The sequence below is a fragment of the Dermacentor silvarum genome, chromosome 1 (assembly GCF_013339745.2).
Source record: "Dermacentor silvarum isolate Dsil-2018 chromosome 1, BIME_Dsil_1.4, whole genome shotgun sequence".
NCBI classification, from domain to species: domain Eukaryota; kingdom Metazoa; phylum Arthropoda; class Arachnida; order Ixodida; family Ixodidae; genus Dermacentor; species Dermacentor silvarum.
The window spans coordinates 396720776-396745053 of record NC_051154.1 but is presented as its reverse complement, the minus strand read 5'-3'; the positions used below and the strand labels follow the sequence as shown (position 1 = coordinate 396745053).

General features: G+C 47.6%; 2 protein-coding genes and 1 long non-coding RNA gene across 3 annotated transcripts in view; all 3 read right to left on the bottom strand.

The window, feature by feature from the left end:
* The window catches only part of LOC119454553 (uncharacterized), a 490192-nt gene that overhangs the window by 237078 nt on the left and 228836 nt on the right, over window positions 1-24278 (bottom strand). The gene's annotated exons all lie outside the window — the stretch shown is intronic.
* LOC119446552 (E3 ubiquitin-protein ligase RNF115) overlaps window positions 1-24278 on the bottom strand; it is a 184313-nt gene that overhangs the window by 3009 nt on the left and 157026 nt on the right. The gene's annotated exons all lie outside the window — the stretch shown is intronic.
* LOC125942502 (uncharacterized) lies at window positions 10319-20213 on the bottom strand. Its single transcript, XR_007465161.1, has 3 exons — window positions 20071-20213; window positions 17354-17461; window positions 10319-10514 (listed from the first exon to the last, which is right to left on the bottom strand). It is a non-coding gene; the product is annotated as an uncharacterized LOC125942502 (long non-coding RNA).

The window sequence follows — 24278 nt, the reverse complement described above, 5'->3', positions numbered from 1 at the left end:
CTTTCGCAAAAACGTACTTGAATTCTTTAGTACTTATTTTCACAATCGAAACCAAATCGTTCATTGAACAAGATAACCTCATCCCCTCAACATCTCAGAACAGGAGTGCCACAGGGATTTGTGCTTAGTCCCTTGTTTTTTACAATTTATGTCAATGACCCACCCCAGATTTTAACGTTCGCTAATGTATTAATGTATGCCGATGACACTGCTTTGATAATCACAGGTAACAACATCAAGGAAATAGAAGAAATAACGCAAATAGAGCTTTCTAATATCTCTGAATGGTTTATTGCAAATAAATTGACAATAAATACCAAAAAAGGAAATATACTCGTTTGCATTCACGTTCCCAAACCGTCAGTAGATTCTATCTCACTGTCTATAAATCAATGTCCACTCAAACGCACCGACTCACATACGTATCTCAGTGTTATTTTCGACAAAAATCTAAAATGGCAATGCCACATAGAAGCTTTTTGCTCAAAGCTAGCATCTGGCTGTTATTCTCTTCTCAGGGTACGGGAACATTTTCAAAGAAACTTTCTCCGCATCTTGCATTTTTCATTTATTCAACCTCATTTAATGTACTGTAATGAGTCATGGGCATGGACGTTCACAACGTACCTAGAACCCATTCGACGTCTTCAAAAGCGAGCCATCCGCACCCTTACTTTCTCTCAGCGAAATGAAACAAGTAAACCAATCTTTGTCAAGTTACAAATACTTCTCTTCGATTCTTTGCGCAAAATAAATATAGTCAAAGGCATTAATAGCATCATAACAGTCAATCATCCATTTCATGTATCAATATTATGTATGCCAGCTTGCCCAACACAAAATAAAACTTTTTACAACTTCAATATACCACCGACAAGAAATATATATGGCCAGAGATTAGTGAAATTTATTAGCGTAAAAATATTGCACGACTTTCCATTTGAGGCTAAACAAAACAAAAGTGTATCACATTGGTTTAAAAAATACTATCTTCAGCAAATGTCCGCGGAACCTGTCTATGTTCATCCCATGCACGCGATATATGGTATGTATTAGTTTACAACTATGTTTTATATGCCAAGTTGCAAATGCGATTTTTTGTCCTACTAACCAAATGTTCATTTCAATCTATACTGTTTTCTATATGCTCTATGATTTCGTTATACTTATTCTGTGCTTTGTAGTGTCACAGACAAGGGACTGCCAATTACATATTTCCAATTGACCCCACTACTAGCCTTTGGCTAAGGGGTCATACAGTGTTTGCACACAATTTGTATTAACTTTGGAGAAATAAACTTGAAACTTGATACTTCTTCTAAACATGCCGTGAATAGCATTGGAGAGATTGTGTCTCGTTGCCTGATCTCTTTCTTGATAGCTAATCCTTGTAGATATTTCCCAAGATATTCACGTATGCATCCTGTACTCCTTGATTACGCAATGCCTCTATGTCTGCTGGTATCTCTACCGAATCAAATGCCTATTCATAATCTATGAAAGCCATATAGAGAGGTTGATTGTACTCTGCAGATTTCTCTATCACCTGATTGATGTCATGGATATGATCCATCGTAGAATATCTCTTCCTGAAGCCAGCCTGTTCTCGTGGTTGACTGAAGTGAAGGGTTGCCCTGATTCAATTGGGAATTGCCTAAGTTAATATTTTATACAATACTGAAAGCAAGCTAATGGGTCTAGAATTCTTCAATTCTTTAACGTCTCCCTTTTTATGGATTAGTATAATCTTGGCGTTCTTCCATTTCTCTAGTACACTTGAAGTCATGAATCATTGCATACAAAGGGCCGCAAGCTTTTCAAGCATGGTATCTCCTCCTTCTTCGATTAAATCGACTCTTATTCCATCTTCTCCGGCAGCTTCTTTCCCTGGTCATGTCTTGCAAGGCCCTTCTAACTTCATCGCTAGTTATAGAAGGAGCTTCTGTATTCGGTTCATCACTATTTCGAATGAAAGTAGCTTGGCTGTTTTGGGCACTGTACAGGTCAGTATAGAATTCTTCCGTTGTTTTTACTATGTCATCGAAATTGCTGATGATATTACCCTGCTTATGTCTGAGTGCATATATCTAACCTTGTCCTATGCAAAGTTTTCTCACTGATTTCATGTTGCGTTCATATTTTACTGCTTCCTACAGTATAGATCACTTATAACGTAACCGCTTATAGTGCAGGACCGGATATAGTGCGGTCGTTTAGGAGTCCCGTTAATTTTCCCATAGCACTCCATGTATACACGTATCGCTTATAGTGCAGTTGCGGGAAACGAAATACCGGTTACAGTGCGGCTGCCTGGGAGTACGGAAGTCAGCGGAGACGGCGAACGCTCCCCTCAAACGGCCGCCCCAAGGAGTGCTCGAGGAAGAAAGAGACGAAGTGGAGGAGAAGGGCACGTGGTGCGAACGAACAGCCAGTGAGGCTGACGGCGCGCATACCGAGCGAGGGCGACGAAACTGCCAACGCTGGCCAGCGCTCGCTTCAAGATAACGGCAGTAAACGAAACTTCAGGGAGCGGGCGGCGCCGCCACGGCACGGCAAAGGGTGCACGCGGAGACCGTGGAATGTGAGGGAGGAAGGCGCTCGGGAAGCGGATTTCGCCTCGGCAACTCCGCCGCTTCGGTGGCTCCCCTTGCCCTCCCTCGTAGCTCCCTCACTTTCGACTGTCACCGTGCGCGCCCGCCGCCGTGCACTCGCCGCCGCTCCAGCCGGCCCGGCGGCGTATTTCTATTTGCGCCCACGTACAGTGCTCGACCGCTGGCGCCACGCTGCGCCGCTCACGCGTACCATGTTTCTAGCCGCCGCCATTGGAACGGAGGAGGCGTTGACGGAGAACACGCTGGGCTGGTGGTGATTAGCCTGCTGTTAGGGGATCGGTGGTTTTCCTAAATAAACGCATCACTGTTTTGATGATCCAAATATAATCTCACTTTCAGGGAGGGAGCAGTCTACCTGACTGGAGCAGTATTTTTTTACTTGGGATGTTGCTACGCTGCGCTCCGCAACACCCCAACGACCGCCGCTTCGCGTCGGCGCCCGGCACCACGGCTTCCGCCGTGGCACCGGGGTTCAACTGACCACGCTGGCAAACAGAGAGGAAAAAAAGAAAAAGCGTAATATTAAAGAAATCAGTTTAGCCAAAGCGGGAATCGAACCCGCGTACGCATCACCCTGGAGCGAGCGCCGTAACCACTCAGCCATACAGACACTTTTTTTTTCTTTATTACATGCGAGCACACTCTTCAGCAACACAAGAAACAAGGCGCTATAGGTACATATTCAAAAGTCAGGCAAGCATGTGCACGCGTCCAATAAAGGCATCCAGTCCGGCGCTGTTTCTTGAGCAGCGTACACACTACGAACGTAGGCAGCAGATTCCCGAAAAAACGACCGAGTGCTTTGCGGTGGTTCAGCGTCCCTGTCACACATTCTACTGCGCCAAAGACTATGTAGACCAAGTACTATGAACATGTCATATGGTGGGTCACAGGAATCTTTAAAAGGTAAGAAACGAATTGTGTATGGTGTGATGTCTAAGTCTTTTTTAAGTGTTCTTTGGAGAATGTCCCAGAAGAACACGGCATCCCTACAATCGACAAAACAGTGATCAATCGTTTCAGCATGTGGACACAAACGGCAGTTTGTAGACCACGGCACGAAACAGCCCCTTTTTTCTAACCAGGTTTTGACAGGAAGGGTTGCCGAATGGAAGTTAAAGAAAAAAAGTTTTGATCCCTGGAGGAATGATCATTCGACGGACACGCTTGAGTACATCTAAGTAGCAACATTCCAAATAAGGCGCACGATAATGGGGAACAGGAAACAATGTATCTATCAGTGCAGCAGAAATTTCTTTACGGGATGCAGTGAAAACATAATCCAAGCTATAGCGAGCTTTAAGAAAGTGAAAGCCTTCAAGAACCTCTTTCAAGAAGCCCCAGGAGCAGATGGTGCATCACTGACAGATGACGACACAACTATTTCTGGAAGGTAATTCATTAATCGAAGTTGTAACATCTCTCTTATAAAAGGACTGTTTCCATCACGTAAGAAGAATAACCGGGAGACAAGTTGCCTAACAAAAAGGTGAACTAGGCCAATACCACCACTCTCAAGAGGAAGAAAAGGTTATCACGCCGCATGGCCTCAACACGTGAGCTCCATACATAGGTAGCAAACACACGATGGAAAGCTTGCAACCTAAGTCGAGAGCAGTGTAATACCTGCAGGACATACATAAGTCGAACTGCTAGAAACAGATTGCAAGCTTCAGATCGGCTATATATGGACAACTGCCGCCTCTGCCATTTGTTAACCTTACGTTGTACTTCTCCAACTTCCGCTGACAACTGAGGATTACTATTGCGATATTGAGAGAGGGGTACACCTAAGTACCTAAAGTCTTGCCTCCACTGAATACCTGCGAAGTGAGTTGGCATTGTACACCATTGACCGAACCAAAATCCGGAACTCTTCTCAAAGTTCACAGTTGCACCAGAACCTGAGCAAAACTGCTGCGTTAAGGCAAGGGCAGTCTCCACACTTTTCTTGTCAGCACAGAACAAGGCTATGTCATCTGCATAGGCAAGTACCCGGATCTCATTGGATAACAATCTGAACCCATGAAAGGTATGATCCTTCAAAATTCTTGCACAAAGCGGTTCCAAGTACAAAGTGAATAATAGAGGTGACAAGGGACAACCTTGTCTTACTGATGCCCTGAGGTGGATAGATTCAGATAGACAACCATTAACTATTAGCCTTCTTGTGTCATTAGCATAACACATGGAGATGCCTTTAAAAAGAAGAGATCCAATGTTTATGTGCTCTAAAACACTACACAAGAAGCAGTGATTAACTTTATCAAATGGTTTTGCCAAATCAACCTGAATTATTGCAACCTGACCCGCACTTTCTGTCACACACTCTAGCACAGACCGTGCAACGTGGATATTTGTCTGAATTGATCTTTCTGTAATGCCACATGTTTGATGGTCTACCACCAATGATCGAATTACTTCTTGAAGACGGCTAGCTAATATCTTAGCAAATATTTTGTAATCCACGTTGCAAAGTGATATAGGGCGATATCCCTCAACTTTCTTCAATTTTGTTACATCACTGCTTTTTGGGATAAGTACTGTGTGCCCTTGATAGAGCGTGGCAGGTAGGTATCCAATCCTGTAAGCTTCTTCATACAGTTTAAGCAGAAAGGGAGCCAATATAGAACAGAAACATTGATAAAATTCCGCACTCAAGCCATCAGGCCCAGGAGTTTTGCCTTTAGTTAGCGAAGCAATGGTTGCTTCCACTTCCATGATACTTATGTCTCTATCAACGTCATCGCATTCTTCTTGACTGAGCTGTGGCAGCAACGAAATAAAGTTTTCCGTTACAGCTTCACTCTTAATTGCTTTATGAGACTGAAAGATATTCTCGTAATGATCCGTGAACCCTTTCATTATTGTATCCTGGTCATTAACAATCGCTCCGGTATACTCTATCTCGAGAACTTGCTTCGACAGAGCATGCCGACGCTCATCACCAAGCGAACGACTACAAGGCTGTTGCTCTAAATACCGACGAGTACGCGCTCGAACTAGTGCACCTCTGTATCTCTCAGTGTCCATTGTCTGCATTTGTGCCTTAACGTTGTAAATGTCCTCAATGTACTTGCCAGGATGCAGGCATTCAAGTTCGTGTAGCTTATCTAGCAACTTGCACAACTCTTTATATTTTCCTTTTTTCTCAAAAGACATGGAAGCTTCTTCAATAGCTATCTTTTTAACTTCTTGCTTGAATATCTCCCATTGCGCAAGGACAGATAAAGAACTACGACTTGAAACGTCAATAAGAATTTGCGGGACGCGCTTGAGAAAAGGCTTATGTATAAGTAACTAATTGTTAATTTTCCAGAAATCCCAGTTCATTCGCGAACTCTGACACTGCCGGTTGCCAAAACAAACGGACACCAAAAAATGATCACTGAAGAACACAGGGTGCACACAGTAGCCGTATAGTCTAGGGAGCATAGGTAAAGATACATAAATCCGATCAAGCCTTGCATGAGATGTACCTTGAAAATGTGTGTAGCGAAAAGGGACCTTTTCATGATCCTCTACATCAACAAGCTGGTAGTCACATGTCATGGCATTCAAAACGTCAGCGCTGGTATCATGGTGTTGCATTGTAGACGACCGATCCTGACCACTACACACACAATTAAAGTCACCTAAAACAACTAATACACGGTCATTGCGTAAGTGCTGGGTCAATGAGAGAAAGTAGTCCTCCCGGTCGCGTGCCTTACTTGGCGCATACACGCAAAGAAACCTCCAAACATGACTATCTATGTTGACATCACACTATACAAGGCGCCCTTCCCTATCAGTGCACAGTCCCAAAACGTAGCATTGCCGCGTTTTCCTCACAATTAGCATACATCCTCCAGAGACACCAATCGCGTGGCTGACACATGCTTCATACTCCGAAAGAAATGGAGCTACAGCAGCCGTTGTCGTCATCGGATTCAATTTTTGTTTCCTGAATTGCAATAACATCTAACGCTCGGCTACGCAACAAGTGTAATAACTGACCCTGCCGTCGCTTACTACGTAAGCCACGGACATTCAGTGTTCCAAACGTTAAGGGCGCCCGCCATGATTCCACTACTGAGGCGCAGCGCCTACACGTAGCGCTGCTACCTTTGTTCTGCCTGTCCCATCCCTTTGAGGAGTCGCAGCTGCAGCAACTTCTTGAACTGCAGCGGCATCTGCACTCACAGGGGCTCCATGAAGGGGTTTCTTCGCCTTAGCCGCGACGACCTTTGGCTCTTTTCCAGAGCACTCCAAATCATCTGCCGGCACTGGACGCTTCTTTGATGTCTCAGTCATTGCAGTATCCTCGGCAGGATGAAGCTGGTCCCGAAATGGCGGTGATTCGGCCCACGTTGCACAAGCGTCCTTTTCACGGTTAGTTACTGTTCTTCAGTAACCTTCGCTGTAGCTGTGTCCGCAGCTGTCGATATTTGCACTTCTTGAGCCCAGTGGTCTTCAGCAGGCGCTTCGCCAGAGGCATCTACGACCTCACTTACATCCATGAGGTGGTTAACGATGGTGTCATCGTCAACCGGTTTACTGCCACGAAGCTTGTCAGCATACGTGCCAATGCATGCCTCTGCGTTATGACCATAACGGTGGTACTTCGCACAGCGTGGTGTTTTGCACTGTCTTCTTATGTGCCCTACTCTGTTGCATCGAAGGCACAAGAGAGGTCGTCCGGGAATCAATAGTAAGCATTGATGTCCGAAGATCGTCAGAAGATGAGGGAGGGAACTGGTAGAGAGGCCTTCTTTGAGCGTGAATTCTACATCACGATTCGTCATCTGCCAACTCTCCATGCCTTCGCAACGCCACATTTCTCTGGTTATGGATTGCACCATGCCATATGGTTCCAACGCTTCAACGATACGCTTCTGTTCTAGGTGAAGAGGAAGCCACAGAAGCTTCATTTTGATGTTCCGGCTTTCTGGGTCGATGACAAGGCACTTCAGTCCTTTGACTAGTAGCTCACCTTTATCGACGAGCTTCTGCTTCGAAAGGCTGTTGGCATAGGTGACGAGCCACAGATGGCTCATCTGATACTGGGCTGCTCCGAGAATGTCCTTGGTATCGAGCACCGAGAGCAGGGCATCACGGAAATCCGGGGCGCGGTACGGCCGACCAGCGAGGTCCGCATGTAGGAACACTGAGTTGAGAACAGTGTTTCCGGATGGCAAACGAGGAAGAACGATCTTGTAATTAACGGTAACGGTAGACGTTGCAAGAGATCCTCGGCCCAGGGCCGATGCGCTGTTTCCAGCAGAGCACATTTTGAACACTGCCGTTCGAAGCGGCTTCTTCTGCTTCCTCCACAGCCACGCTTCCCCTCAGCCATACAGACACGTTTTCACGGCCTGCATTCATGCGAACCATATGATTGCGTTCGAGCGCCCTCGGCGAAAGCAGCCACCTAGAAACGCAGTACGCGCGAGCGGCGCAGCGTGGCGCCAGCGGTCGAGCGCTGTACGTGGGCGCAAATAGAAATACGCGGCCCGGCGCCAGCTCGCCGAAGTTTCGTTTTCTGCCGTTATCGGGAAGCGGGCGTTTTCCGGCGTGGGCCGTTTCGTTGGCCGGCCTGGGACAGCGCCGCTGCTTCCCTCTGCGCTGTAGTCGCAGCGTGCAAGGAAGCATAAAGGAGAAAGAAGGGTTCACTGCCATTTTCTACACGTGGCTACGGTAGCGTGGCTGAGACGTCGGCACGTACACGCATGCTCCGGCGCAACGCAGAATCGGCGACCTTGCCATTTGAAAGAGGGTGAAATTTCCGCCGCGTTTTCTTTGTTTCTCTTTGTTTCGTTCGCGCGCGACATTGAGGGGTCTCTCCTGAGCCTTTACTCTATGGCGGTGCCGGAGCAATGCCGGTCGGAGGCGCCGCCGCGTGATTTGGTTCGACTGTAAATTGAATGCAAACGTTCTAGCCGCATTCCTCGACTGTCGCATATGCGTGGCGGCTCGGTGTACATGCGTTGCATATGTGCGGGCCTTGAAAATTGTTGCTTTGGTTATAGTGCGGTACCGCTTATAGTGCGGATATTCGCGACTCCGGCGACTTACGTTATAAGTGGTCTACTCTGTATATCTTTTCCACGTTATAATTTCGAATATCCCTTACTTTGTTCTTGTTGATCAATTTTGACAGTTCAGCGAATTCTACCTGATCTCTCGAGTTTGCCACTTTCATGTGTTGTCGTTTCTTTACTAGGTCATTTTTTACTTGGGAGAACTTACCTACTGGTTGCCTTGGTACCTTAACTCCCACTTCAATTGCTGCTTCTGAGATCAGCCTAGTTGCAGTTTCATTCATTGCCTCTATGTTGTCTATGTTGTCGGCACTATGCTGCGATAGGCAGAGTGTATGAAATCTATTTCATTCCTTGTTTCTCCATTAGGGCTTTTCCTGGTCCACTTCCTGTTAGTGTGCTGCCTAAAGAAGGTATTCATTATTCGGAGTCTATTCCTTTCCGCGAATTCTACCAACATCTCACCTCTACCGTTCCTAGAATCGAAGCCTAGTTGCCAATTGCTTTCTCACCAGCCTGATTTTTCCACACTTTTGCATTGAAGCCGCCCATGACTACAGTATACTGAGTTTGCACCTTTCTAATTGCTAATTCAACATCTTCATAAAACTGTTCTATTTATTCATCATCGTGACTGGAGGTTGGGGCGCAGGCTTGTGCTACCTTCTTTCGATACCTCTTATTCAGCTTTATTACGTCGACTGCTACTCTCTCATTATTGCTGTAGAATTCATCAATGTTGCCCGCTATGTTCTTATAGACTAGAAATCCTACCCCAAATTCTCTATCAGCTGAAAGACCGCTGTAGCAGAGAACGTGGCCGTTAGTCAGCGCTGTATAAGCATCACCAGTTCTTCTAACCTCACTTAGGTCAATAATATTCCAGGCAATACCTGATAATTCCTCAAATAGCCCTGCTAAGCTAGCCTAACTCGAGGGGGTGCACGTGTTGAGCGTTGCCAGGTTAAGATTCCAGTGGCCGCTTGTCCGGGCTCAGAAATTCTTAGCACCATCTGTCACGTTGCAGGTCTGACCACCGCCTTGGTCAGGTGCTGCGCAGCTGCTGCGGACTGAGAGCCACGAGTTAATAGTAGGAGTCATGAGGGAGGTAGTGTCTGAGAACTGCTCCAGGGAGGCCACTTCCTGTTCTGATGAGGGAGTGACTTTGTGGAAGTTTAGTGGGCCTTCCTGATTTGGTTGCACCTAGACTAGTATAGCCCCACTAGCTTCTCGGCAATATCTTTTTGCCGGTGTCAGGCACCACTCCATGCCTGAAAATGTAGTGGACTGGAGGACGATTTGAACTTGCGACCTTCAGATTAGAAGCCGCGTGTTCAACCTCTGCTCTACGCCACCACATACATTACCTGTAATGTACCTTAAATGGCAATTGGCTGGCCTAGTTGGCAATTTTCATTGTACATGAGCGACAGCAGTTGTCCTCGTCAATGGTTACTTCGTCTGGCATGTGCTTCACGCTGTACACCTTTATCTGTAGTGCAATAATATACTGCAAGGTCATGAGACATGAAAAGGATATGCCTATTCTATAATTTGTGATTGATAGAAATGCAGGCCTACACATTTGAAATAAAAAGGAAGGCCTCATATGGACTAATAAGAGAAAGATCATATTGCTCGAGCTCTTATTAAGCAGTCTACTAAACTTGTAGTTCACTGGTCATTTTATTAAATATAAGTATTGTTAATTAAAATTAGTTGACATTCCACACTTCGTTTGCGATCTGCCTCGCGGTCACGAAGTGCTCTGGGAGTGTCGACACCATCATTGGTAGCTCGCATGATGCTCCGCTCATGTTTGTTTAATAGAGGAGGCGAGCGTATCCGAGGCCGGCTGTTCTGATAACGAGTCCTGTTCCTGCGAGAGATTAGAGGGCAGAAATCAAAACGGTGGAAAAATTGGAGTCTAGCATGCACCCCCCCCCCCCAACATCCCAAGACACAATGCAACGGCACGAATAGGCGTTGATGCACTAAAACCCAATTACAGAATAGTCCACTTGTAGTGCAAGTCACCAGAACCGCAAATATCCGCACTTTAAGCGTTATCGCAGTATAACCAATGCAAGTGCTCAAAGTTTGCACATGTGCACAGCATATAGATCAAGCAGCCGCGCGTATCCGAGAATTGCAGCATGCGATCTGGAGTTTTGCATCCGTTTCAGTTTACAAACGTTGAAGGGGGAGGGGGGCAGGTTGGCGCGCGTCTACTTTTGTAGCGTGGCCTGGCTGGGCGCGTGGCTGTCAGTGCGTCTGAGCGCATACTCAGCCCAGGCGTTCCCCATTGAAGAAGTAATCAGCCGCATATTGAAAAAGTGGGCGTGCCATTATGGCGTTGCATCACGTGCGTTATCTTCCAGTGCGTATAGTACTGGAGGTTGCATAATCTCGAGTTTCGGAGACGCGCTCAAGCGAGAGCCAGGCAAAGCATCCGCTCCCCGATGCTGGCGCTTTTCATGACAGCGTTTTCCTACTGCGCCCGACCCTATTAACTGCGCGGGCAGAGCCTGGCTGGCTTCGCTTCGTACCACCGATGTCAAGATGTCGCCCAGGTGCAATGAAACCGTTCTTTTGTCGCAATCTCAAATTCAACGAAATGATTTTTTTTTCGGATTTGCTTTTTCCGACTGCCCTATAGTCCGGAAAATTTTGCAGCCCCTTCCGTGCAAGAAAAATCCATCAGCAACTGCGCGCCTTTGTGTAAAAGATCAAATTTAAATAATTAAATTTTGATATAATGAACAAATGTGCCGATTTTACCGACTTCGTTATATCGAGGCACCAGTATTAATTAGTGAAGTGTGCGCCCAAATATATGGGTTTAATTTTTTGTGTATTTCAATGCATGACATGGTGTTTTGTTATAAAAGTGCAACAACAGTGCATGTTTGCCGCATCTTTGATGGTGCATATTGACGCGTGTGCTCTAGGCAGACGACAACGACGATGGGAGCATTAACGGACTCCTTCTAGTGGGTCAGTGGTATTTTGGCTAACGACGAAGAAGACGTGTCTCTGTTCCGTTTTGCTTGAACAGGTCCTCCTGCTGTTCTTGAAGAACGTATCCCTGTCCTCTCTCGGCGTTGTACCGTGACAGTGGTGGAGGTGCGGGGTATATTGACCACGCCTGATGCTACGGACTCCTTCTGGGAGTCGTTCATCTAGCCCGGACGCATTGTCACCAGTTACGACCCCCGTGCACCGCTTCAGTCGTCGACTGCTAGGCCTCGCCCCGGAGTTCTCCCCTCTTCAACCACATCTTTCCAGGAGCTCCACACATCTGGCAATGGCCGAAACGAGCCCACCGCAAGCACCCCAATGCAGCCAGTCTCCCAGTCAACAACAGGTAACTGTTATTCATCCGCTGGTTCCCGATCGCTATCGCGGTGCAGCGTTCGAAGACATTGAAGACTGGCTCGACAAGTACGAGCGCGTCGCCCAGATTAACCAGTGGACTGAGCAGCAAAAGCTCTCCCACGTCTATTTCGCGCTTGACGACAGTGGCCGTACTTGGTATGAGAACCGCGAAGCTAGCCTATCGACATGGCATGACTTTCGGCAGAAAATCACCGATACGTTTGCAAGTTCCGACCGACGCGACCGCGCCCAGCAGTTGATGGAGCTGCGGGTGCAACAACCCAATGAGTCGGTCAAAATGTTCGCCGAAGACATGGCCCGTCTCTTTCGTAGAGCCGACCCGAACATGACCGAGGATAGGAAGTTACGCTACCTCATGCGAGGTGTAAAAGAGCAGTTGTTCGCGGGGCTTGTGCGGAATCCACCAGTCACCGTCGCTGATTTTATCAAGGAGGCTACGGCTATTGAGCGGGCCCTTCATCAACGATGCAGGCAGTACGATCGCCTGTCCACCAGCACCGCAATCAATGCCGCCGCATTGACTCCACAGTATCAGAGCTCCTTGCGTGAAATGATAAGAGAGATCGTCAGAGAAGAAGTTCACCGGATCCTGACATCGACACTGGATAGCCCCGTCGCGTCAATTGCCGAAGTGGTACGCGACGACATCAGGCAGGCGTTACCGGCCGCCGATCTTCCCGACCACCAGCGTCCCATGAGTTACGCCGCCGCTGTCCGATATTCCCCACCCGTTACAACCACACCCCCGTACAACCAGCCTCCGAGAGCCGCTCCTTGGTCGCCGCCGCAAGAGGAGGCTTTGCGGCGCGCACCCGTGATGCCGATGCAGTCCTACCGCCAGCCGTCATTCGCCGCGCCTTGGACCACACCGCAAAACGACCCTTCGAGACGGCCACAATTTCGGAGATCCGACGCGTGGCGCACCGCCGATAACCGCCCTCTCTGTTTTAACTGCTGGGGCGCCGGCCATATTTCGCGCCATTGCTGGCATCGCGACACATCCTTTCGACCTCTTCGTCCGTGGTCTGATGGTCGACGTGCAGATGGCGACACCCCTGCTACGCCGCGACGACGCTGCTTTTCAGCGACCTCCCATAGCGCACCCGAATGACGAATCCGTGCCGAATGATCGGACTGATTTCGGCCATCGGTCGCGCTCTCGAACCCCTCCACGCCAGATGCCTGCTGGACGTACTTTTGCTAACCTTCAAGGCCGAAGGTCGCCCAGTCCCCGCCGGGGAAACTGAAGGCGGCGACCTCTGGGGGTAAGGTTGCAGGCCCGCCGCAAGACAATAAAAAGCCCCCAACTCGCCCGCTGCCGAACGCCGAGCAGCCGATAACCACCGACCCCGAAGAAATTGTGAGTGCCGACCTTGATGTTTTTGTGGATGGGCAGCCAGTGACAGCATTAGTCGACACCGGTGCTGACTTTTCTATAATAAGTCAGGAACTCGCCCTCCGCCTGAAGAAAGTGAAGACGCCATGGACGGGACCTCACATAAGGACGGCAGGCGGCCAATTACTGATGCCTACTGGAAGATGTACTGCAAGAATTAATATTGGAGATTCTTCTTTCGTGGCCGCTTTCATCGTTCTTCCTGCGTGCTGAAAATATTTGATTCTTGGAATGGATTTCCTAAGGGAATATGGCGCCGTAATTAACATTCCAGACCGCATGGTGACGTTTTATAAGAGCCCTGGTTTAATCCATTACTTATCGCCGCAACACAATGCCTTTCGTCTAACAGAAGATGACGTCGTAATCCCACCTCGGTCATGTATTCTTGTTTCGGTGGCCTGTGACGTACCGTTTCATTGCGAAGGAATTGCCGATCAAATAACCGTTTTGTTGTTTAGTCACGGTATTTCGGTCGCACGAGGAATTCTCAATGTCACCGACGGGCGCACGAACCTCTTGCTAACAAATTTTAGCACAGAGAGACGGCACCTTCCAAAAGGCACGGCTGTGGCTTATTTTGACGGTGTTGCGGATGTTCGCGGCTGCTGTTCGCTACTCGAAGAAGCGCCTACACAAGACCCAGCTTCCGCACTTGACGTCAGCACTGTTTTGCCGCCGCACGAACGAGAACAGCTTCTTACGCTATTGGCCCAGTTCGTCGACTGCTTTGCGTCGACTTCAAGAGTTGGTCGGACGCCTCTAACAAAGCACCGAATAATTGCAGAGGATACGGCTGAGACCCATTCACCAAAATCCTTATCGTGTGGCACCCAGAGAACGTGAAGCCATACAACAACAGGTGACCAATATGCTTGAAGACGACGTGATCCAACCATCAACGAGTCCCTGGGCATCGCCTGTAGTTCTAGTCAAGAAAAAAGACGGCAGCTTGCGTTTCTGTGTGGACTACCGAAAACTCAATCAAGTGACGAAGAAAGACGTGTACCCGCTACCCCGTATCGACGATTCCCTCGACAGGCTTCGACACGCACGTTACTTCTCTTCAATGGACTTAAAAAGCGGCTATTGGCAAATCGAGGTAGACCCCAGAGACCGTGAAAAAACTGCTTTTGTGACCCCAGACGGCCTGTACGAATTTAATGTTTTGCCTTTCGGCTTGTGCTCTGCGCCTGCTACGTTCCAACGCCTCATGGATACTGTGATTTCCGGTCTGAAGTGGAAAAGCTGCTTAGTGTACCTCGACAACGTCATCGTGTTTTCCGCAACGTTTAAAGAACACCTCGAACGGCTTGAAGCAGTTCTGCAGTCCATAAGATCCGCCGGCCTCACGCTGAAACCGGAGAAGTGCCACTTTGGCTTTGCGGAACTACAGTTTCTTGGTCACGTCGTCAGCCACGCCGGTGTCCGCCCAGATCCTGCAAAAATTACCGCCGTCGCACAGTTTCCCGTACCATCCGACAAAAAGGCTGTCCGGCGGTTCCTCGGCCTCTGCGCTTATTACCGGCGGTTTATTGCAGACTTTGCTCGCATTGCGTCGCCGTTAACCCGCCTCACGAGAGACGATGCTCCTTTTGTATGGAGTGATGAAGAGCAAGGTGCATTTAACATCTTGCGGCAACGTCTCCAGACACCTCCAGTGCTTGCCCACTTTGATGAGACCGCTCCTACGTTGCTCCACACTGATGCCAGCAATGTCTGCTTGGGAGCTGTTCTTGTACAGCGGCAGGAGGATACGGAAAGACTGATCGCCTACGCAAGCCGAACACTCACGCACAGAGGCTAATTATTCCACAACTGAGAAAGAATGCCTCACCGTGGTATGGGCGGTTATGAAATTTCGCCCATATTTGTACGGCCGCCCTTTCAAAGTTCTCAGCGACCACCATTCACTGTGTTGGTTGACGAACCTTAAAGATCCGTCCGGACGATTGGCACGTTGGAGCCTAAGGCTACAAGAGTTTGACATGACGGTCATGTACAAGTCGGGGAAGCGACATACGGATGCTGACTGCCTGTCTCGATCGCCGATAGAGTCGGCTTCTCCACTCGAAGAAGACGATACAGCATTTCTTTGTGTTCTGGACACAGCCGCCATCGCTCAACAACAACGGGACGACCCTGAGTTGCTTGCACTCATCAACTACTTAGAAGGAAGGTCTGCGAAAGCACCTAGAGTTTTCGCCAGAGGACTGTCGTCGTTTTGTTTACGGGCCAAAGTCCTTTACAAAAGAAACTTTTCTTCTACCGGGTCCCCCTACCTGCTCGTCATTCCTGCAGCTCTTCGTTCGGAAGTACTTCAAGCCTGTCACAACGAGATGACTTCTGGTCACTTAGGCTACACGCGAACATTGGGCAGAGTGCGGCAAAGCTACTTCTGGCCGAGACTTACCACGGCCGTAAAACATCACGTTCGCTCTTGTCTTGACTGCCAGAGGCGCAAGTCACCCCCGACGAAACCAGCCGGCCTCCTACAACCTGTCCAGGTTCCTCGAACACAATTTGATCAAATTGCAATGGATATCTTGGGCCCACTTCCTACTTCCACTGCAGGGAATCGCTTTGTTCTCGTCGCAACCGACTATCTGACACGTTACGCTGAGACAAAGGCCATCCAGAAAGGCACAGCGGCCGAGGTGGCGCGCTTTTTCATTGAAAATGTTGTGTTGCGACACGGAGCCCCAAGCGTCGTAATTACCGACAGAGGAACCGCATTCACGGCTGCACTTTTAGATCACGTCTTGCTGCTAAGTGGAACAGCTCATCGGAAGTCGACCGCCTACCATCCACAAACCAACGGACTGACAGAGCGCCTTAACAAAACAATTGAAGACATGCTTTCAATGTACGTGGATGTCGAACATAAAAATTGGGATGACATCCTCCCTTATATCACGTTTGCGTACAACACGGCGAAACAAGAGACGACGCGCATGATTCCGTTCACCCTTGTTCATGGCCGAGAAGTACGAACGATGTTGGATGCAATGCTTCCACACGAATTTGACGACACCGAAACGGACGCCGATGTCTTCACGCAACGTGCCGAAGAGGCTCGGCAGCTCGCGCGTGTGCGGATCTGCCAGCAGCAAGACTACGACGCAGGCCGCTATGATGCCCACCGAAGAACCGTAAGCTATGAAGTCGGCGCCAGAGTGTGGGTTTGGACACCCATACGGTAACGAGGCCTCTCCGAAAAGCTGTTAAGGCGATACTTCGGCCCATATCAGGTATTGCGGCGACTCAGTGATGTCACCTACGAGGTCGTCCCCGATAGCCCCAACTGTACGAGGCGCCGCCCGCACGTTGTACGAGGCGCCCGCACTTGTGCACGTTGTACGCATGAAGCCGTATGTGAGCGAATGACTTTGCGAGAGACCCTCACTTCCGCAAGTGGCATTTCTGGTATAGCATCGGGACGATGCTCTTCTAGGGATGGACAAATGACGCGTGTGCTCTAGGCAGACGACAACGACGATGGGAGCATTAACGGACTCCGTCTAGTGGGTCAGTGGAATTTTGGCTAACGACGAAGAAGACGTGTCTCTGTTCCGTTTTGCTTGAACAGGTCGTCCTGCTGTTCTTGAAGAACGTCTCCCTGTCCTCTCTCGGCGTTGTACCGTGACAATATTATGGTGCACATCTGGAAACCCAATGCATCCTCGGAAAAGTTGATTACTGATTTGTTAATTAGTAGATTACGCATTTCAATTTCTTGTGTAAGCAATGTCTGTCTCCGAGTCATCCAGCTCAAGGACTACAATTATGCTAACTGCCACAGGCGATTTTCTAAAATTCTGTACTGTCTGAAATAAAACGCTCACTATCAAGAAATGCCATTGCAACGTTTCTATCTGGTAAGTGTGCGAAACTTCTAGAACTGACAAAGCAATATGACTTACCCCCTCCTCTTGCAGTCATTACGATGGTGAGGCTGCAGTGAAATTTCCATCAACCAATGGTTCTTGCCTTGCATTGACAATGAGACTGATTTCTCCAAGAGGTGGCCACTGCAAGCACAAAAGACACCTGCATTCAGGGCTGCCCTTTTGCTAGTACAACAGCACTTATGTGGGCATTTTTATGACACTGTTGTATGAGCAAACATTTGAGCGGCCCTGAAACAATTTTTGAACATTGCCTATCTGTACAAGAGGTTCTTGTGAACATGCGAGTAAAATATTAGTGCACTGCACAGCGCACGAAATTTACAACCTTGTAGTAGGAACACTGCAAATTGTCTGCGCTCGCCTCCGCAATGTCGTCATGCAGCTTCATCGCAAGTAGCGATGCCCACCAACAGCTATTCGCAAGCTTTGTGATCACCACAACATTCTCCGATTCTTCGAAATGGTATTATTGGTAACATTGAGTTTAATGGAATAGAATATGTCTGTGATTTCAAAAAGACTAAAAAACCATTTAAACTTGGCACAGCTGGTCTACACACGACAGTTGCGCGAAGCTGCGTCTGCTTAACGTGGCCTCTCAGATAGCAGCAGCATGCTGAAAAGCGCAATCTACCAGGGCTAGTACGGTCGCCAAGAGGTGTCGTGATGATACGCCTCGTGGCCGACATGCTCATCTTTTCTGCGGGAGTTTGCCCCCTTTGGCTTCTCTCCTGTGTTGATTCCAGCGCTAGTGGAGACAAAAGGAGAAAGTTGCTCATCGGTGCGGCAACTATGTCTATCTCTTCTTACACTAGAATGTTAAAAATTTTTAGGGCAGGAGATTCGCGAGGTGATGTCATTAATTAATGAGGCTATTCTATTATTACTAGTTACAGAAGTGCTTCAGGGTCCCTTTAAGAGATTTGTTACATTTGTAAACAAACAGTGAAGAGAATGAAACCAGCAGGTTGCTGTCGTCTAAGACGTAGCAGTCTATTGCAATTTTTTCAACTACAAGCAATTTTACAGCTAGCAGGACGGGAGAGCCACAATCTACAAAAAGTACGAGTGCTAAACAAGAGAAGCATGTGCTGACAGTGCGAAGTTTTGTGTGCATTACTGCCCAAATATTGAAATAGGTTACTCAATAAAATAAAACATAACCATCCAAATTTTAGATTTACTTCATGATATCCGATAACACATTTATTGTGCTCAATATACAGAAGAATCTCGTTAGTTAGAACGCCATTGGGGCGGGAATTTTATTTGAATAAAACAAAGTTCAAACAACGGAGAGCCCTATAAATAGAGCACTGGATCAATTGTGTGGTACAGCACACAACCCAAATACCGTCACTAGGTTTGCATGATGACATGTGCTGGCAGAAGCGTGGGCTCACGTTCATAAAGTCCATGTGCGATAAGATTGCACCTCTAGTACCGTTTGCTGTGGGTGTGAGGGAAAACGTACGAGGGTGAGCCGAGAAGGATGGTGCTTTGAGTGTGCCATATTCCCACCTGCTCAATGTTGGAGATTACGTGATCAAGCGGCTTGAGCCCTTCCTGCTGCTTTTAAGCTGGATGAAAACAAGGACACGTGATGCTCTGCTAGGTCCTGTTTGGTCTTGGCTTTCAGCGATTCTTACCTCGATATTTTTACCGACACGTGACGTTACGCGTAGCTAGCGATGCATCGAACCTTCGCTATTGGCTTGGTTTTGTCCAAAAAGCGGCGCATGGGAGTGCGAATTTGTTCGAAATAACTGTTGTGCGGTTTTTGGAGTTTGAATTCGCTAGAGTTTTTCTTTATTGAAATACACAGGACTTGACGGGACCACCAGAGAAGTTCGAATGATCCATCAATTAGAACTACCATATCCATATTCGTACGTATCCAGTGAGCGAGTTCATCCTGTTCACTGTAGTACAGGCATCTTTTACAAAGTGACGCAAACAAGCCCTTTATCAAAATTGTGTACAGATCTTTTGATGTCTGCATGTGTTCCACTGGCATTACTTGTAACTTTAACAGTATCACTTATAATAATACATATTGAACACAAAGCTCTTAGTAAAGATAATATAAGGTTAGAGAAGTATGCTTGCATCACATGGTTAGCACTTTACAACTACTGTATTAGTGTGCAACATATGCACAACCTCAATGCAGAAGCTTATAATTACTAGTACGAAGGTTGTGTAATAGATTCATCATCATCAGCATATTTTCATGTTCACAGCAGGGTGAAGGCCTCTACAAGCGACCTCCAGTTACCCCTATCTTCCAGTAGCCGCAAATTATGCCTGCTAATTTCCCAATTTCATCGAACGACCTAATTCTCCAGCGTTCTCCACTGCACTTCCCCGCCCTTGGCACCCATTATGTACTTAGTAGACGCCAGGTTATCCACTCCGTGCATTACATGGCCTGCGCAGCTTCATTTCTTTGTCTTGATGTCAACTAGAATATCGGGTGCTCCCTTTTTGCTCTCTAGTCCACTCTGCTGCCTTCCCGTCTCTCAACGTTACATCTAACATCTTTTGTTTCATGGCTCATTGCGGAATCCTTAACTTCACGCTTCTTAACCTCCAAGTTTCTTCCCCATGTGTTATGGTAATACTTATATAATGCAATAACTTGTACTCTTTATAAAAATAGCAGTAAGTTGCCAGTCATCAGATGTAACGAAGTTTGGCACATCCAGAGCCAAAAGAATCCATCTCACAAACGTGGTTGTTGTGCTCCCCTAGATGCTCGTTTCTGTGCACTCCACGACGGTGCTCAGGCGGGGCGGTACATAGAGCAATGGCCTGAAAATCGGACTGGGATTGTACGCAGACAATCTTGCAAAGTCCTCGTCCAGCATCGATTTAGATGCGACAGCAATTGCAGCAGGTGGTGAAGAGGCAACATTGTGCTCAGCTGACACTGCTGATACTGCGAAAACAAAACACAAAGCAGCAGCATATGAGAGAAGTACCACGAGCATCTCTGTCAAAGAAATGGCTCTTACTGGAAACTGTCACACTGCACTTGCGATTTCCAGGCAAATTTCCACAGCATCCCTGGTGGATATTGTCTGGTCAGTAAGCACTTACAAAGTGGAAGAAGGTTAGGCCATAATAGCCGGTTATGAGTGCCAGCGCGTGTGGTGCGGATTGCTCCAGTGCAATGCATCGGTGTTGCTAATGGCACGAGATCTGCGTGTGTTGCGTCGCAGGGCACCCTAAATCTTGGACGCCATGGCTGATTGCACTTAGTGCCCACAGCTGTCATCAGATGGCGCCCACAAAAAAAGGTGTAGAAAGATACGCATATTCGTCCTGAGCAAAACAAAAAAAGTCAGTTTTGCCACAAAGGTGGAGCATTGACGGCGATAGCAGAGACAACTACATAAGGCAAGGTTCGCAGTTTTATCGGTGTCAGGCACGCTCAGGCAAACATGAACAGATCTCGCTCGATGACCCAGAACAATGCGTCACAGCGCGAGCGAACACTTTGCACCCTGAAACATGAGATTAAGCGACCGCAAACACTAAAAGCGCGGGAACACGATGTGCATCACGGCACCATCTGCATCGGCTTGGCCTTTGCACTTGCTACAGATTACCTCCATGATATGGAGCGTGGTCCACGTATAGACGCACACGCTATGGGGAGGGGAGAGGACAAATTATATATCAGCGATGCTACAGCACGCTTACAATTTCATGTTTGCTCTATGGTTCTATCCATAGCATTGGGATATACCGTGCGCTTGTTGAGAAGGATTTTTCAATATTAAAAATTTGTACTGCATACAATGCGCTTGCTCACTTGAGTGTCGATAGTTGATGGAAGAGCCGCTGTTTCAATCGTGGCTGCACCAAAACTCAGAACGCCAGCGCAATACCGGGGAGTATCGATTGTTCATGGAAGAGCCGGCATCGCCCATTCACTTGTTTAATTCGACTCATCAAGTAATTCAGCCTACTTTATTGGCCTCATCAGGCTTAACAGACGTCAACTGCATAAACATGTTAAACCACTGTGTTCATTCTGTGCCCACTTGCACATGCATAACGCTCGAGGATAAGTTTTCTGGGTGTATAATACACTCTGGGCACAAGTAGACACCCCTGAATATCTGCAACAAAAGAACATCAAAATAACATTTACTGCCATTCCTCACTTGCTTAATACTCAGACTCTCTCGCTGTCTTTCCAAGATACTAAAACGTCCAACACAGTTGATGGTGTCTTGCGTGCTCACCTGTGCTTGCGGGTGAGTTCATCAGCGAGGATGGCGATTCCATGTGCGCATCGTAGCACTTGGCGATATCCTGCCGTATGAGACGCGGACAAGCTTTCATGTCCGGGCTCATAAATTTCGGAACAGTCGGTGCTCGGCCACTGCAGGATGCAGTGTTCCAGGGGCCTTCGTCGGCATCGGACTCTTCCGATTCATCTTCTGTGGCCTGCTCGGGGTTTAGTTCCATGCGCCTGCAATGAGGTCACCGCAGTGTTGACCAGGGCACCACTTTAACGAGTGTGCACTGTAGTCAGATTACAAGAATTCACGATAATCTCTTCAGACAAACATCTCTGCTTTATCTGGTCTACTACCCTCCGACAAAAAATAACGCCTCACTGCACCTTGTACAGACAAAAGGCAGTATCCATGGTGCTTTGTCATAATGACAATGCTCGGGTGCTATGTTGCTCATCGCTGGCAGTGAAGCATCATGACGACTTATGCTGCGTCAGACCGTTTCTCATCGCAAGTGATTTCAATTGCACTAGAGGAATGCGGCCACTTAAGTCGCAATTCTCTCTTGAAGCAAGTTGTTCGTTGGCAAGACAATTATGCATATCCCACGTGCTGTGTGAATTGATGTATCCGTAGTTGTCACAATCCAGCGAACAAAATGTCGCATTACGACAGAAAACACGCTGCAGATTTCAGTGACGGACGAGTTCCTTAGCAACCATGGATAGACCTTGCAGAGAAAGTGGAACGTTTATTCAGCATTAAAGAGGTACTAACATGATTTTTCAACAATTCATTTCTTGCATTTATTGCAAGTCCTAGACGTCTGAACTCTACAAAAAATAGTCGCATGCCTCAGAGTGCCGATAATATTTGAATGTATTAGCTTTTCTACAGCCAATTTCTGCTTTGTTTCCATAAGTATAAAGTGGGATCTCGGATATAAGATCTTCACTGGAACCGGAAAATAAAGCGCATCATCGGAAAATCGTGATATCCAACCAAATCGTATTATCAGGAAAATAAAAGGAAATGTATTATCCTGAAAAGCATAATACGCAGAAAGCTATCAATGAGATTCCAACGTACTGTGTTGTGACGTCACGACGCGGTATCTGGTAGCAGGACATTGTTACGTTCTGACTCGCTAAGGCTCGCTTGGTAGCCTTGTATTCTGCTACTAATTGAGAGGGCTGATGTAGCAGCATAGCGGATGGCTGAGCGTGCTGGAGCGAGTGTCAGAACTTCACAACATCCTGTTCCCACGTGACCAAATACTGTGTGGTGATGTCAGGATATAGTATCCTCCTGGGAAACGAAACAAAAATGGCTCTAGAGAAGCTATTAAATTATTCACGGTGCTCTGATGCTTGTCGCAATTTTTACGGCGAAGCTTTTTATGGCTAGGGTTCCGTGTATTTTTCGTGCGCGTAAGCAAAACCTCAGGTCCCGCGCGAACGCGCTTGTGCCACTGTTCGCGCGTTCGTCGTCGCCTTATTCCACAGCTTGGTTGTCGGCGTCCCTCGGATATGAATTTTGAGTAGATTAGTTATCAATAGGCACTTTTCAGATGCGAAGCAGCTTGTCTGTCCCTCCCGCGGCATCCCACACCACCACAGCTCATGCGCGTCCCCTCCTCGTCACTCTCCTCTCCTACACTCCCCCCCTTTCGCTCCTCTAGGAATCCTCTACTGTATGGAGCAGCGCCCGCGTGCCACACCCCCACAGCGCATGCGCGTCCCCTCCCCCTCTCTGTGCTCTCCTACGCTCCCGCTGTCTCTCCTCTAGGAATCCGGAGCGGCGCGCACTACAGGTGGTGCGACAGCTGCATACTCCGCTGGGGGCGCCACGGTAGTTCCGCGACAAATGAGGCAGTGCATGGAGACATGGGTTGGGCCTCTTTTGAAGTCAGAGAAGCACAAAGCAAAATTAGTTTTGAAGAAAGGCTCAGGAACATGGATGAAAATAAATGGGCGGTTAAAGTGCACAAGTATCTCTACATGAAAAGCGTGGACACAGAATGGAGGAAGAGGTCAAGGAAGTTGGCAACCAAGTACAGGGTAATCGAAACTGTAAATAGACAACCAGGGGTCATCAGAAAGAAAGTGAGAGAAATAGAGACCGTGAATTGGATGCAAAGAATGGAAACGAAAAGGACAATGGAGATTTACAAGAATGAGAAGAAAGAAATTAGAAGGGAAAATCTGTACGATAACACAAAGGGCAGTGCCTTGCTATTTGAGGCTCGAGCCGGTTGCCTAAGGACGAAAACATATCGGAACAAATATTCGGAATTAGATGAGACATGTGTATGCTGCAGTAAAGATCCAGAGACCACTCAGCACATCCTAATGGAATGCGACGGGATCCACCCAGCGAGAACCGTAGGTAACGTGCAACTCCCAGAAGCGCTTGGGTTTAAAGTGGAAGGAAACATAAACAGATCAGCCGTAGAGATCAGCAAGAGACGATTAGAGTACTGGTGGAAAAAAAGTAGGGAAAAGATGGATGCGACCTGATCTCTTAAAATCATAGGCAGCGGTACAAGGTAAATTTTTGAAAAAGAAAAATAATGATAGGTATACAAAAATGCAAGATAAAGAACATGTATAGTATACCTGATTAAATCAAGCAGGCTAGGTGACTATTTGTCGCCGCCCCGTTTCAAAGGGGATGCCAATAAA